Below are 11326 nucleotides of genomic sequence, written 5' to 3'. Positions count from 1 at the left end.
TCTTAGGGGTCTGTCCCACCCTTTACACCTCCCTAATAAGCCAAAGGGGGCTCCTCGCTATAGTGTTGAAAATGGCCCTGGGAACCATATTTCCAGGAGTGTAGGTATATATCTCTCTCTCCCGCCTTTCATGGAAGAGGTGCTGACATGATGTGAGCACGTTTTTAGAAACTATTTTTCTTTTCTGTATAGAGGTGGTGAAGGAGGTGCTGTGTGTAATTTCACATGCCAGTTCATCTTAAGTCCCTTCTTCTTTTTTTTACTAACATACGATAAAAAGAGATATGGAAACAAACTGCATAGCTATATTCACTGTCTGCTTTCATTTTTTTTACCTCTTTTTTGCTACCTCTCCTTTCCCCCCATCTGTCTTGTTGGGAACAGTCATGCCTACAGCCATTTTCGCAGTGGAATGCTTCAACAAACACGCAAGGTGAGGAAGAGAAAACCCAAGACCTGAAGCTGCCTATCCTTTCACATGGTGGAAATGGAACCTGACTAGCTTCAAAGAAAGTAGTTGAAGTTGAATGATTGATAAAAGACGAAATAAAGAAACCATCTAAACATCATCTAAACACAACCCTATACTTTTCTATTAGTGTTGTGTTATTAGTTCAATAGACCTCATTCATTTATCAAATTTGCCCAATTTGTGCTTACACATTGAAAGCAGAATACAAAAAAGTCAGTCAGGAAATGATTAAAGGTATACAACGGTGTAGGTCCTACATTAAAAATAACGGCTGGCGTGCTTTCTTCTTTTATAACCTCTCCTGCGCTTAATTGATCAAAAGCCATCTTTGATTCTCCCCTAAGTGCTACATACAAATTCATTGTAATTACAAGGTCCTTTGGAAGGGCAGCCACTCATTATCTGGCTGGCAAAAATACTAAGGCCTCTCGTGCCAGCCCATCACCCAGTCCTGTGCGGCAGCGGCAGTGGCTCCCTACAATGGCGCTCGGCTTCTCCCATGCTTTTTGATCCATGAACCATGAGGCCATTTGAAGTCTAATTCTGGAGGGTAAACCATTTTCGCTCCAAGTTCTCTTTTTTCTTGTGTACTGGTGTTTATATATTGACCTGGCACGAGGAGGAGGGCTGGCAAGACAGAGGAGGAAGCTATACGATGTTGATGACTATGATGACGATGTCTAAAAGGAGGCGCAGGAAGAAGCAGACGGGGGCCAAATGCAATCATGCGTGTCCTTGAAAGGCAAGCTCAATCATGTATCATATCTCACCTCTCCAGCAGGAACATTTTTTTAGTTTTCTGACAAAAGAGACAGAACAACTGTGGCACAAAGATCTAAGCTTTTTTAAACCCTGCAATTCATAGTTGGCTATGGCAGATGGTTTGCTAGCCAAATGTAAATCAAAGGTTTTCAATCAGAAGCCTTCTGGGTTCACTGAACTGAAGATCATTGGAGCAAATGTAATCCATAGTAGCACCCTGCACAATTTGTGGGCAAGCATTTTTTTCATCAGTATACAAAATCCTTTTGGTGTGTTTTACTGGTAACTTTCTACAGTAGATGATTTATATACAGTATGTAGCCTAGTTAATGAACAGAAGTTGCTCAGAAAAAGCAGGGGTTGTTGAACAGCTTCCTTGTACCAGAAAAGGTCCACAAGGTCACCAATTTCAAGTAGACTCACTGTCTACCTCATTGTAAGTAGAAACTAATATCATGTCCTGGTCATAAGGCAGCAGGGCTGAACCGGGTGTCTGATTATCAAAAAACATCACATTTTTGGGTTCAGTATCTGAGAATGTGTGCACAGTCAAGTCACAAGTGACTCCTTTTGTTTCTAACCCATGAAGATGGAGAAAGGGCAGGGGCCTTCAACAGCCAATTGAAGCCTGGTGTGGTGGCCTCGGTCGAGGATTCAGAACAAGCAAATTGCCACCTTTAAACCGGATGTCTTAACCACAGAGTTTGTCGTTTTGAAAAGGAACGAAAAGGAAAGAAAGTCAAGATGCTTGCGGTAGGCACTCACAGCAGCAATGTTTAGGATGGGATGGTGATTCGGTAAACCATGATTGCAGGAGACTTGCAATCAAAGTGTGAAATTTGGTTTTATTTTTGTAGCATCTCTGAAAGTGGGAGGTGTTATTACATGACCTTTGAGGCGTTTCCACCCTGTCGAGGAGCAAACACATCTGTCTGTCAAGACTCCCTGACCAAAGCAAGATGTTTTGCTTTATACGACACTGGCCACTACTGAAAGACTGAATACTGTGCATTTCAAGGGCCACAATGGGACGTATAAAACACGGTAGTAGTAGGATGAGACTCATAAACTCTTCACCAAGAATACTCGGATCTGAATAATTCAGGAGAGGAAATGTCATGTAACCTAGCTGCCCCCCCCCCACCCCCCCCAAAAAAGAGACTGTACTCCAGGGTTAACCTACTGTCATTCAGAACTTCGGAAAGCCAGGAAAAAATAAAAAAAAAGTGAATAGCGCATTCATTCACAGTTCATCATGCCTGACATGATGCAGCATTTGTGTAATGGACCACATCTGTTTTCCAGTCCCACTGCCAGAAATGTTTCTTTGGTGTTTGAACCGCCTGTTAACCAAGAATACAGCATGACCAACACAATGACCTTTTGCCGTACGCACACACGTAGGCGCGCACAAACACACACACTGACGACACATAAGGATACGCAAACATATGGACACGCAGGGCCGCTGACAGCTTTGACTGGGCCTAGGACAAAGTCATCTGAGAGGGCCCCGCCACCTAATTCATATGTAATGAGAACCCAATACTGGACCCCCTTTATACCTGGGCCCGGAACAACTGTCCCCTTTGTCCCCCCGTTGGGTTCCCTGTGGACACGCACACACTCACACACACGCACACGCACACACACACGCACACACAAATACACACACACAGTGATGACATGCGGCGCCTGTCGCCTGCCGTCTTGAAAAGTGTCACTCTTCCCCAGATGTGGGGTGGGGTGCCACACGTGCCTCTTCCTGTGTGGAGCTAATTAAGCTTTTTGGGCTTTGCAGACATTCGGCGAGCTGCTTCCCGCAAAACATCATCTATTTCCTCCTCCTCTCCCCACCAAATAGCATCCTGTGTTTAATTTTGTCTCTTTGTTCAATTTGACACAGATTCAAATATACCTACTGTAAACTTTATGCTTTGTGTGCCGTTCAGAAATAAACCCTTTAAAAAACATACAGGGCCCATTGTTCTCTCTGAAACCTGCATTTATGTCCTTCATTATTTTCCCCATTTAAAGCAATGTAACCCATTTATGGAGTATTTGTTTTATATTGTTGGACAGTTCCTCTTTTTGGGGGTGACGCCAGAATCCACATGATACCAAAAAACAGATGAGCTGTATTTAGTCTTGAGGTCTCTTGTTGACTGATATCCACACTGATAACTCCCTGATTAGACGCTGTTTATGCCCTAGCATTCTGTGATCTAATTTTGTTTCAAAGAGGCTACGTCTAAAATGTAATGTAAACACACATCACTTTCCTCTTTGGGTGGATGGAAGGCCGATGGCGTTTCCTTCCCAGCAGGAAAAATACAGTTATTGATGCTGACGTGTTAGCGATATTTGCCTCAGCTGTAAAAGAAAGTAGGTTGGATAGCCCCATGCTAGAAATATCTGCTTTTATAATACCTTGTTTGAGACCAGACTAGCTCAACTTGACTGTGCGCCACAGTGTTTTCAAAAACACTATAAATGCTAATCGAACAAGGGAGAGAAAATACATGCCAGGAAAATAAGACAGCATTTGTTTGTTTTGTTCCTCTGGGGGGGTTGCTGTGTTCTTCCACTGATTACACCCAGAATCCCATGTGGTTCTAATTGTTAATACCAGGGGACATTACGGCATACAACACATATAGTCATGGGTAAGCGGTTAGGGTGTCAGACTTGTAGCCCAAAGGTTGCCGGTTCGCCTCCCAACCCGCCAGGTTGGTGGGGGGAGTAATCAACCAGTACTCTCCCCCATCCTCCTCCATGACTGAGGTACCCTGAGCATGGTACCGTCCTGCCGCACTGCTCCCTTGGGGCGCCATTGAGGGCTGCCCTCTTCCATGGGTGAGGCATGAATGCAATTTCGTTGTGTGCAGTGTTCACTTGTGTGCTGTGCAGTGCTGTGTCACAATGACAATGGGAGTTGGAGTTTCCCAATGGGCTTTCTTTCAAAAAAGATCGAAATGGATTAGTCTACCTGTACAATTGATTGCAAGCAGCACAATATGCTTTAGGTGTGTGATTAGCATGTTTTATTAGAGGAGTGTTGACAGACAATAGAGCAACATACCAAGACAGATTCTCTGTGCTGCTGCTCATATTTGGATTAATTAGACAGAGATATAAATCTTTACTCAGGGATGACAAGCTTAAGATATGCCTTGTTGTTCGTCCATGAAAGGGCAGAGTGTTGCTTCAAACATAGAGTGAAAAATGATGAAGTACGGTACAGCACAGACGACCTGATCTAAATGTCATCTCTTTGCGGGTCGTTGTGTTTTTTTCTGTGTGTGTGACAGATTTCTGATGGGTGTTGGAAGAGGCACACAGAGGCTCCATTGTAAATGTGAAAGTCAGGCAGGCAGAGCATCTCCCCCAGCGATCCTGTTGAAAGATAGAGCACACTGAATGGCAGGAAATACTGCAGATCAGTAGCGCTGCTCCTCTCTGAGAAGTGGTGGGCCTCCTTCCAACAAGATGGCTACTATGAAGACCAGCATGACCACCATCATGCGCTGCAATTTTTAATTTCAGGATGGGGTAGTCAAAAGAATGGTCAAAGGGATATATTTTAATCTGAACTCAAACTTAAACAAAATCTGCCAATATGGCTGCCTTTTTACGGTATAGGGCAGTATGTTAAAATAACATCATATTTTGAACAACTAACATGGTGTATCCATCCAAAGTGGCACGTCACAGTAGCTGTGCGCTGCTCTTTCCGAAGTGCCTTACTTCCAGGCTTAAAAGTCAATGGGCCGTACTTTATGTTGAGCAAACAAGTGACTTCATGCAGTAAATGTGTTAGTTCACCCATCAAAGGCTGACGAACACGCCGTCCACACGGAAAGGAGAAATTTGGTGCGAATCATTATGCCACTTCTGAAAAACCTTTTTGTCATATTGAACACGATGAATAACCTATGAATGAATACGTTTCAAGCATTAACTTAAGCACGTCTTGTGTTACACTTTGAAAAGCAGTTTAAGTAGTTAAAGGAGTTCAACGTAGGAATCACTTTCACCAGCCAGCACAGAAAAAAGTCTGAAAAGTTGGATATTTGGCTTTCCTTCCTGGAGAAAACAGAATGTGACTTAAAGCAACACCAAACATTTCGCCATGAAAAGCCGCTCACACAGCAGAGTCACTGTTGAAGGGGTTTGTTTACACTTTCAAACTTGGTCAGGGGAGTTGCCGTGAGTGAGTCTGAGGAGGTTGGTTTTCAAAGCTTGGAGACAAAAATCTGTGCCTCTCCATGGACCCTGACACAGTCCCCCAGTAGTGAAAAGTGTGCAAAAGTGAAAAGGCACAGTTGGATTTTTGTCTGTCAGGAAGGCCGGTAGTGTGTCTGTTACTGGGTGGAGGAAATGTATGACGGTGGAATGTTATTAAAATGGTGGGCTGCCATAGCTTGCCTTTTGACTGGCCTACAGTAGGGTGGGTGAGTGAGTGGAGCCCTATTCACTGGTGTTATTATTTCAAGACCCAGTGCCATTTTTAGCTATTCAAATACCACCCAAAGCTATATTTATGGCACCTAAAAAAACAACAAATGACACAAAAAGCTGATTGAGGTAAAGGCCGAACAACAACATTCTTAACCTTATTATGATCCCTTATCCCTCAACACACAAACAAACAAAATACACACGCGCGCGCGCTTCACGCACACACGCAGACACACACACACACACACACAGTCATTATACACATCCCCGCACCGCCCCAACCAACCATGGTATTACCGAGAATACTTCACCGCTGAACTGAACTGGGCAGAACGTGCGAGCGCGCACACACACGCACGCACGCACGCACGCACGCACGCACACGCACACACACACACACACACACACACACACACACACACACACACACACACACCACACTGCCCTGGTGTGGGGATGGGATGAGGTCTAGCCGGCTCCTTGAGGCCTAGGCTGCAGTAGCGGGAGCGCTGCAATGAAAGAGGCTCTGTTAGAGCAAGGGAGGACTCACCCAGTGCCACTGAGGTGAGGCATGAAACCTGATCCAGCAGCCCTGCATGGGTAGAGGCCTGGGGAAGAGCAGCACGGAGCCCCAAGCTGAGCCGAAGATGTGGATGTGGCAGAGATACAATCGAACTGAGCCCATTTCTAAATTATGTTTTTATTTTAAACAGGTGCTACTGGGAATATGTTAACAATCAAGCTAGGTGGGTGCGATTAGATATGCCGGAATATTAATTGATTGATGAATTGATTGATTGATTGATTGATTGATTGATTGACCGATTGACCGAAATATTCATTCATTCATTCATTTCTACATTCATTAATCCATTCATCCTAAGGTGGCCTTGGGACTATGAGCCTGATATAGATCATATTTTGAAGTCAAATTGTTAAGCCTATTTTCATATAGCCCATTTACAGTAAATAATGAAACTCGGGTACTAATCATTGACCATGAAATGGCATTCATCCATCCACACACAGAGGCATGGGCAACAGTTAAAACGAAAATGCCAAAGCCTCAATTCTGATGCCTCCGTTTTTAATAGTTTAATTCAGCTGTGCTATTTTGTGCTCTCTAATCCTTCTCTAAACCATAGATTCATTACAAATTGCTGAAGTTATTGGGTAAACATGCAGAAAAGTCCATCCTGAAAGTCAGCTCATGCCTCATGCACTCACGGGACTCCCGCCGGACAACCAGAGAACATTATGGCTCTGGCCTGGCTGGGTGGAGGCATAATTAGCATTAGCATTGTTATTACTACGTCAAACGTTCCGTTGTTGAAGCAAAGCCGTATAAATGACTACCTGTTTCCATAGAAAACAGTGGAATGTAAGTTCATGTTGATGTCACCGGATGCTACTTACCGTGCGTTCCTGAGCAGTAGGAACTTCCCAACATGCATCCAGGAGCCAGCTACCTCCCACCTAAAAGCGTTCCGGCCATCAGTTCAAATACAACATGGAGGGCCAAAAATACCTGCCCACCTGTCAAGGATGTGAGCTATGTAAACACCATGTGCTTTTCATTTCGTCACATATCATCTTTGAAAGAGGCAATGCCAATATAACTACATCCTGGAAACGTTCACAAGCGGTTTTGTAACAATTAACCTGTCCTGTTCAACTAATTATCCACAGAATGATAATTGCTGGGTGATGTGCTACATCAACTATTCCTATCACTGTATGCTGCCATTGCTGTATTGACGTCACAATTTTCAATGGATGAAGTCAGGGTACTTTGGCCCCATGATGGTGGCCCAAGATCATGACATGAACATTCCGCTTCAACAGGCATTCCAATGCATTTCAGCTAGTAGGAGCTCAGAAACATCCTATCTCCTGCACTGCTGGAGAATGCGCCATTACACCTGCTTCGAAAAGCATTGAATCGAAGGTGTCTGCCATGACGTCATACAAAAAGGGCCTGTACTGATAGTTAAGGATATAGAAATAAAGTGAAAGTGAAAGTCCAACTGGGAAACTCCTATAGGCATTGTGACACAACACTCCACAGCACGCAAGTGAACACGGCACACAACGAAATTTAATTTATGCCTCACCTGTGCAAGGGGGCAGCCCCAAATAAAGCTGTTGATCAGGATTTTCTCAAAACTGCCAACAAGTTAGCAATCCAGTTCATTACCGAATGCAAAAATGTATAACTGGACATCCGGGTACTTTGTCCGTGAACCAACGGGCCAACCCCTTTTGGGGGAAAACAAACCGAATGTCTCATTAACTTACATGCAACATCGCTTAGCCTAAATAAACAGTTCATGCTTCAGCCACGGCTTTTTCGCTATATTATTTTAACAGCCGATAACACAACACGTCTTCGGTATGTTGAGTGTGAACAACGCTAGTCTAGGTCTTTGTCTTTTCCTTCTCCTTTCCCAAAACCAACAGCGCCTTGCCTTGGCTTATCCCCCAATGTTATCCACCAAATGGGGCATCATGCAAATGGAACACGTTGTGCTGGTTACACGTATTACAACTCAAACAAGTTTATTAAGTTGTTGCAATGATGCTCTCGAAAAATTGGGTGCACTGCCTCGCCATACAGTAGTTAGGCCTAAATATTAATTAATTTAATTAATTTATTTGCTTTTTTATTTAGGCTATTTGTTTTAGGATCCCCTTGCACGGTGCTGACACAAGATCACCCAAGTGGGGAGTCAGCAGTCACATCCCTCCATGGGGCCTATCAAATCTAAAAAATCTCTCCACTGACTCCCGTTCCCGTTTTTTTGGACATTGGAGGTGCACGACTGCCCATCGTCCTTGGCCATGGGATTTCATTGATGATAGATCACGTCAAGTCAAACTCTTTCATATGCTGTCTAGCCCAGTGGTGCTCAAACTGTGGTACGCATACCACTGGTGGTACTTGAGACATCTCTGGTGGTACTTGGAATGCCATTATGAAACTCTCCTGTATTGACTGGCAAAAGGTGGTACTCGGAGGTGGTACTTGGAGAGCTCAATATTTTCTCAGGGGATACTTCACACAAAAAATTTGAGAACCACTGGTCCAGCCCATTCCACACAACACTACGCGCTAAAGATATGCATGTAAGTATTGAATAGTCCCTCTGAGGCTCACAGAGCTCTCCTCCATGCTCACTTTGTATCTAATTTTTAAGGAGCAGCATTTGTTTTAAAATCACATTATCAATGCCAAGTAGGCCTACTTTTGTAAGCATGAAGCCTACGTTTCCCAGTTTGATTACTGTTGAGCACCATTTTGTATTCATTTTAGTCAAACTCCCATGAAGAGGGGAAACGGCATGACCGAGTGTTGTTACTTGCACATTCCTCTACACAGCTCTCTTGGGCGACACCGTAGCTGGAGGTGAGTCAGTGTTGCAGGACTTAAGTACACAGAGTCTTAATGCCTTTCGCTGTTTTGATAAGCTTTGCCTCTTGAGTCTTTTTTCAATAAATTTCACCGTGTTGAGACCAAATTATTTTGCCTTCCTGTTTGTTTTTGTGTTTCTGTGAGCTACTTGTGCATGTCTTGTCTGTAGTGTCGAGCAAGAGAAATGTATTAGCTAAACTCTGAGCCAGATGGGCAAGCAATGGGTGGTCCCCTAATGTTTACGGAGGAAGTTATTTCAATAAACACACAGAGACTGGCTGACTTTCATCTGCAGGGATCAGTAAAACAATACATAAAGCTGTGTGGACAACCAACAGCATTTTCCCTCCTCTCCGGCTGTCGAGAAATACGACCCATTAAAGCTGTCACAAGTACTTTGCATGCATACATAAGCAAGTGATTGGCAGATTAAGACAGGGACAAATAGAGGGAAAAACTAGAATATGTCTGTGTGTGTGTGTGTGTGTGAGAGAGAGAGAGAGAGAGAGAGAGAGAGAGAGAGAGAGAGAGAGAGAGAGAGAGAAAGTGAAAGAGAGAAAGAATATAATTGGATTGAATAGAATAGAATGAAAGCAGAATGTTGTGTTGTGACATTATCATAACCACAGAGATTTTACTAGGATAGATGATGACATTGGTGTAGCGCAGTGTAAACCAACATTTCTAAAGCAGAGCATTCTGTAATCTTTGGTGTAAAACGTGTTGTGTAGCAGGTGTAACAACAATGCATGTGTGTTTGGAACCACTGCAATGACGGCATAGTCCTAAGCTCCCCATGTCTGTGGTAGTTTGAACCTTGAACAAACCCATAGATCAGCCTCCACACATGCCATCTCGTCTGCCTCGCCCAGGCTGGGCAACTCCTTGATGCTGCATGACTCCAACTCCCCAAGGCAGGAGAGGCCACCCACCTCAAGCAAAGGCCCATCGACAGCAACAGCAACATGAGCCTCCGACCTCCATCTCCTCTCTGTGGCACCCACTCCCAGCCTACATCATCCCCTTCTCACTGACTCACTAACTCACTCACTCATTCACTCACTCACTCACTCACTCACTCACTCACTCACTCGTGCCTCAATGATCAACTCTCTCTCTCTCTCCCTCTCTCTCTCTCTCTCTCTCTCTCTCTCTCTCTCTCTCTCTCTCTCTCTCTCTCTCTCTTTCTCTCTCATATATCTCTCTACATCTCTCTACTCACTCTTTCCACGTCATTGTGTGACCCCAGCATCACAGATGTAAAGCTTTTTACAGCTGAACGGAAGACCCATGGCACTATACCTGTCGACTGCAAACAGACAAGCACACCACTGCCATGGTTACCAAATAATTGTTGTCTTGGAAACACCATATGTTTCTCATCTGTTGCCTTAAAAAAAGAAAATGGTGGATAGGGCTAGGGCTAGCAGTTGCATACCTTTTTTGGTTCATGGCCCTGTTCCAAGTGATGGCAGTGTTGTGTGTGTGCTATATTCCAGACTTTTCCTGAGGCGTGATTACAGGTCTATGTTTACCAGGTGGTGTGGACTGACAGCTTTACTCTCACCTCCTATCTATGGCTCACTATTAAGCATTAGCACTAATCTCCCTAGCAACGGAAGGGAACTTAGCGCTCTCCTGTAGCCTAGCCCGGGAGTTCATAATTGAATGAATGGCACAATTTTATCAAGGCATGACTGTTGACTTCATGGTCTCGCCCCAAAATTCTAGCTCAGGTTTAAGTTGAGGAGGCACTAGGGTTGCCAACTGTCAATGAAAAAAATACGGGACACTTCATTGTGGCGGGGATCTGGGGGTCCTCTCCCAAAAAATGTAGCAATTTTTAGATGTAATTTCCAGCATTTTAACGTCCCGTGTTCCGTTTCAGTTCAATACGGAACCCGTACTTTTGTCTCTAAATACAGGATGATTCCGTATTTCAAGGGACGGTTGGCAACCCTAGGAGGCACCTACCCTCTAGTCAGGGCTCTCTCACTAGAGCACAGTAGTCTGTGTGCGTGTGTGTGCGCTGTAGTAGCAGGAAAGAATGTTGCCATTCATAAACCTGGAAAGTGAAAGTAAGTAGGGCACTGAAGCATACGAATTGGACGTTTTATTTAAATGGGGCAGTTAAACGTAACTGTAACACTTGTTCCGTGTTTAAAAATAATTCCTATTTTGGAAATGTTCTGATTGAACACACATGACAGAGCACCGCG

Source organism: Engraulis encrasicolus, chromosome 9 (assembly GCF_034702125.1).
Source record: "Engraulis encrasicolus isolate BLACKSEA-1 chromosome 9, IST_EnEncr_1.0, whole genome shotgun sequence".
In the NCBI taxonomy this organism is placed as follows: Eukaryota; Metazoa; Chordata; class Actinopteri; order Clupeiformes; family Engraulidae; genus Engraulis; species Engraulis encrasicolus.
The sequence above is the reverse complement of the archived record's forward strand: the minus strand, read 5'-3'. Positions refer to the sequence as shown.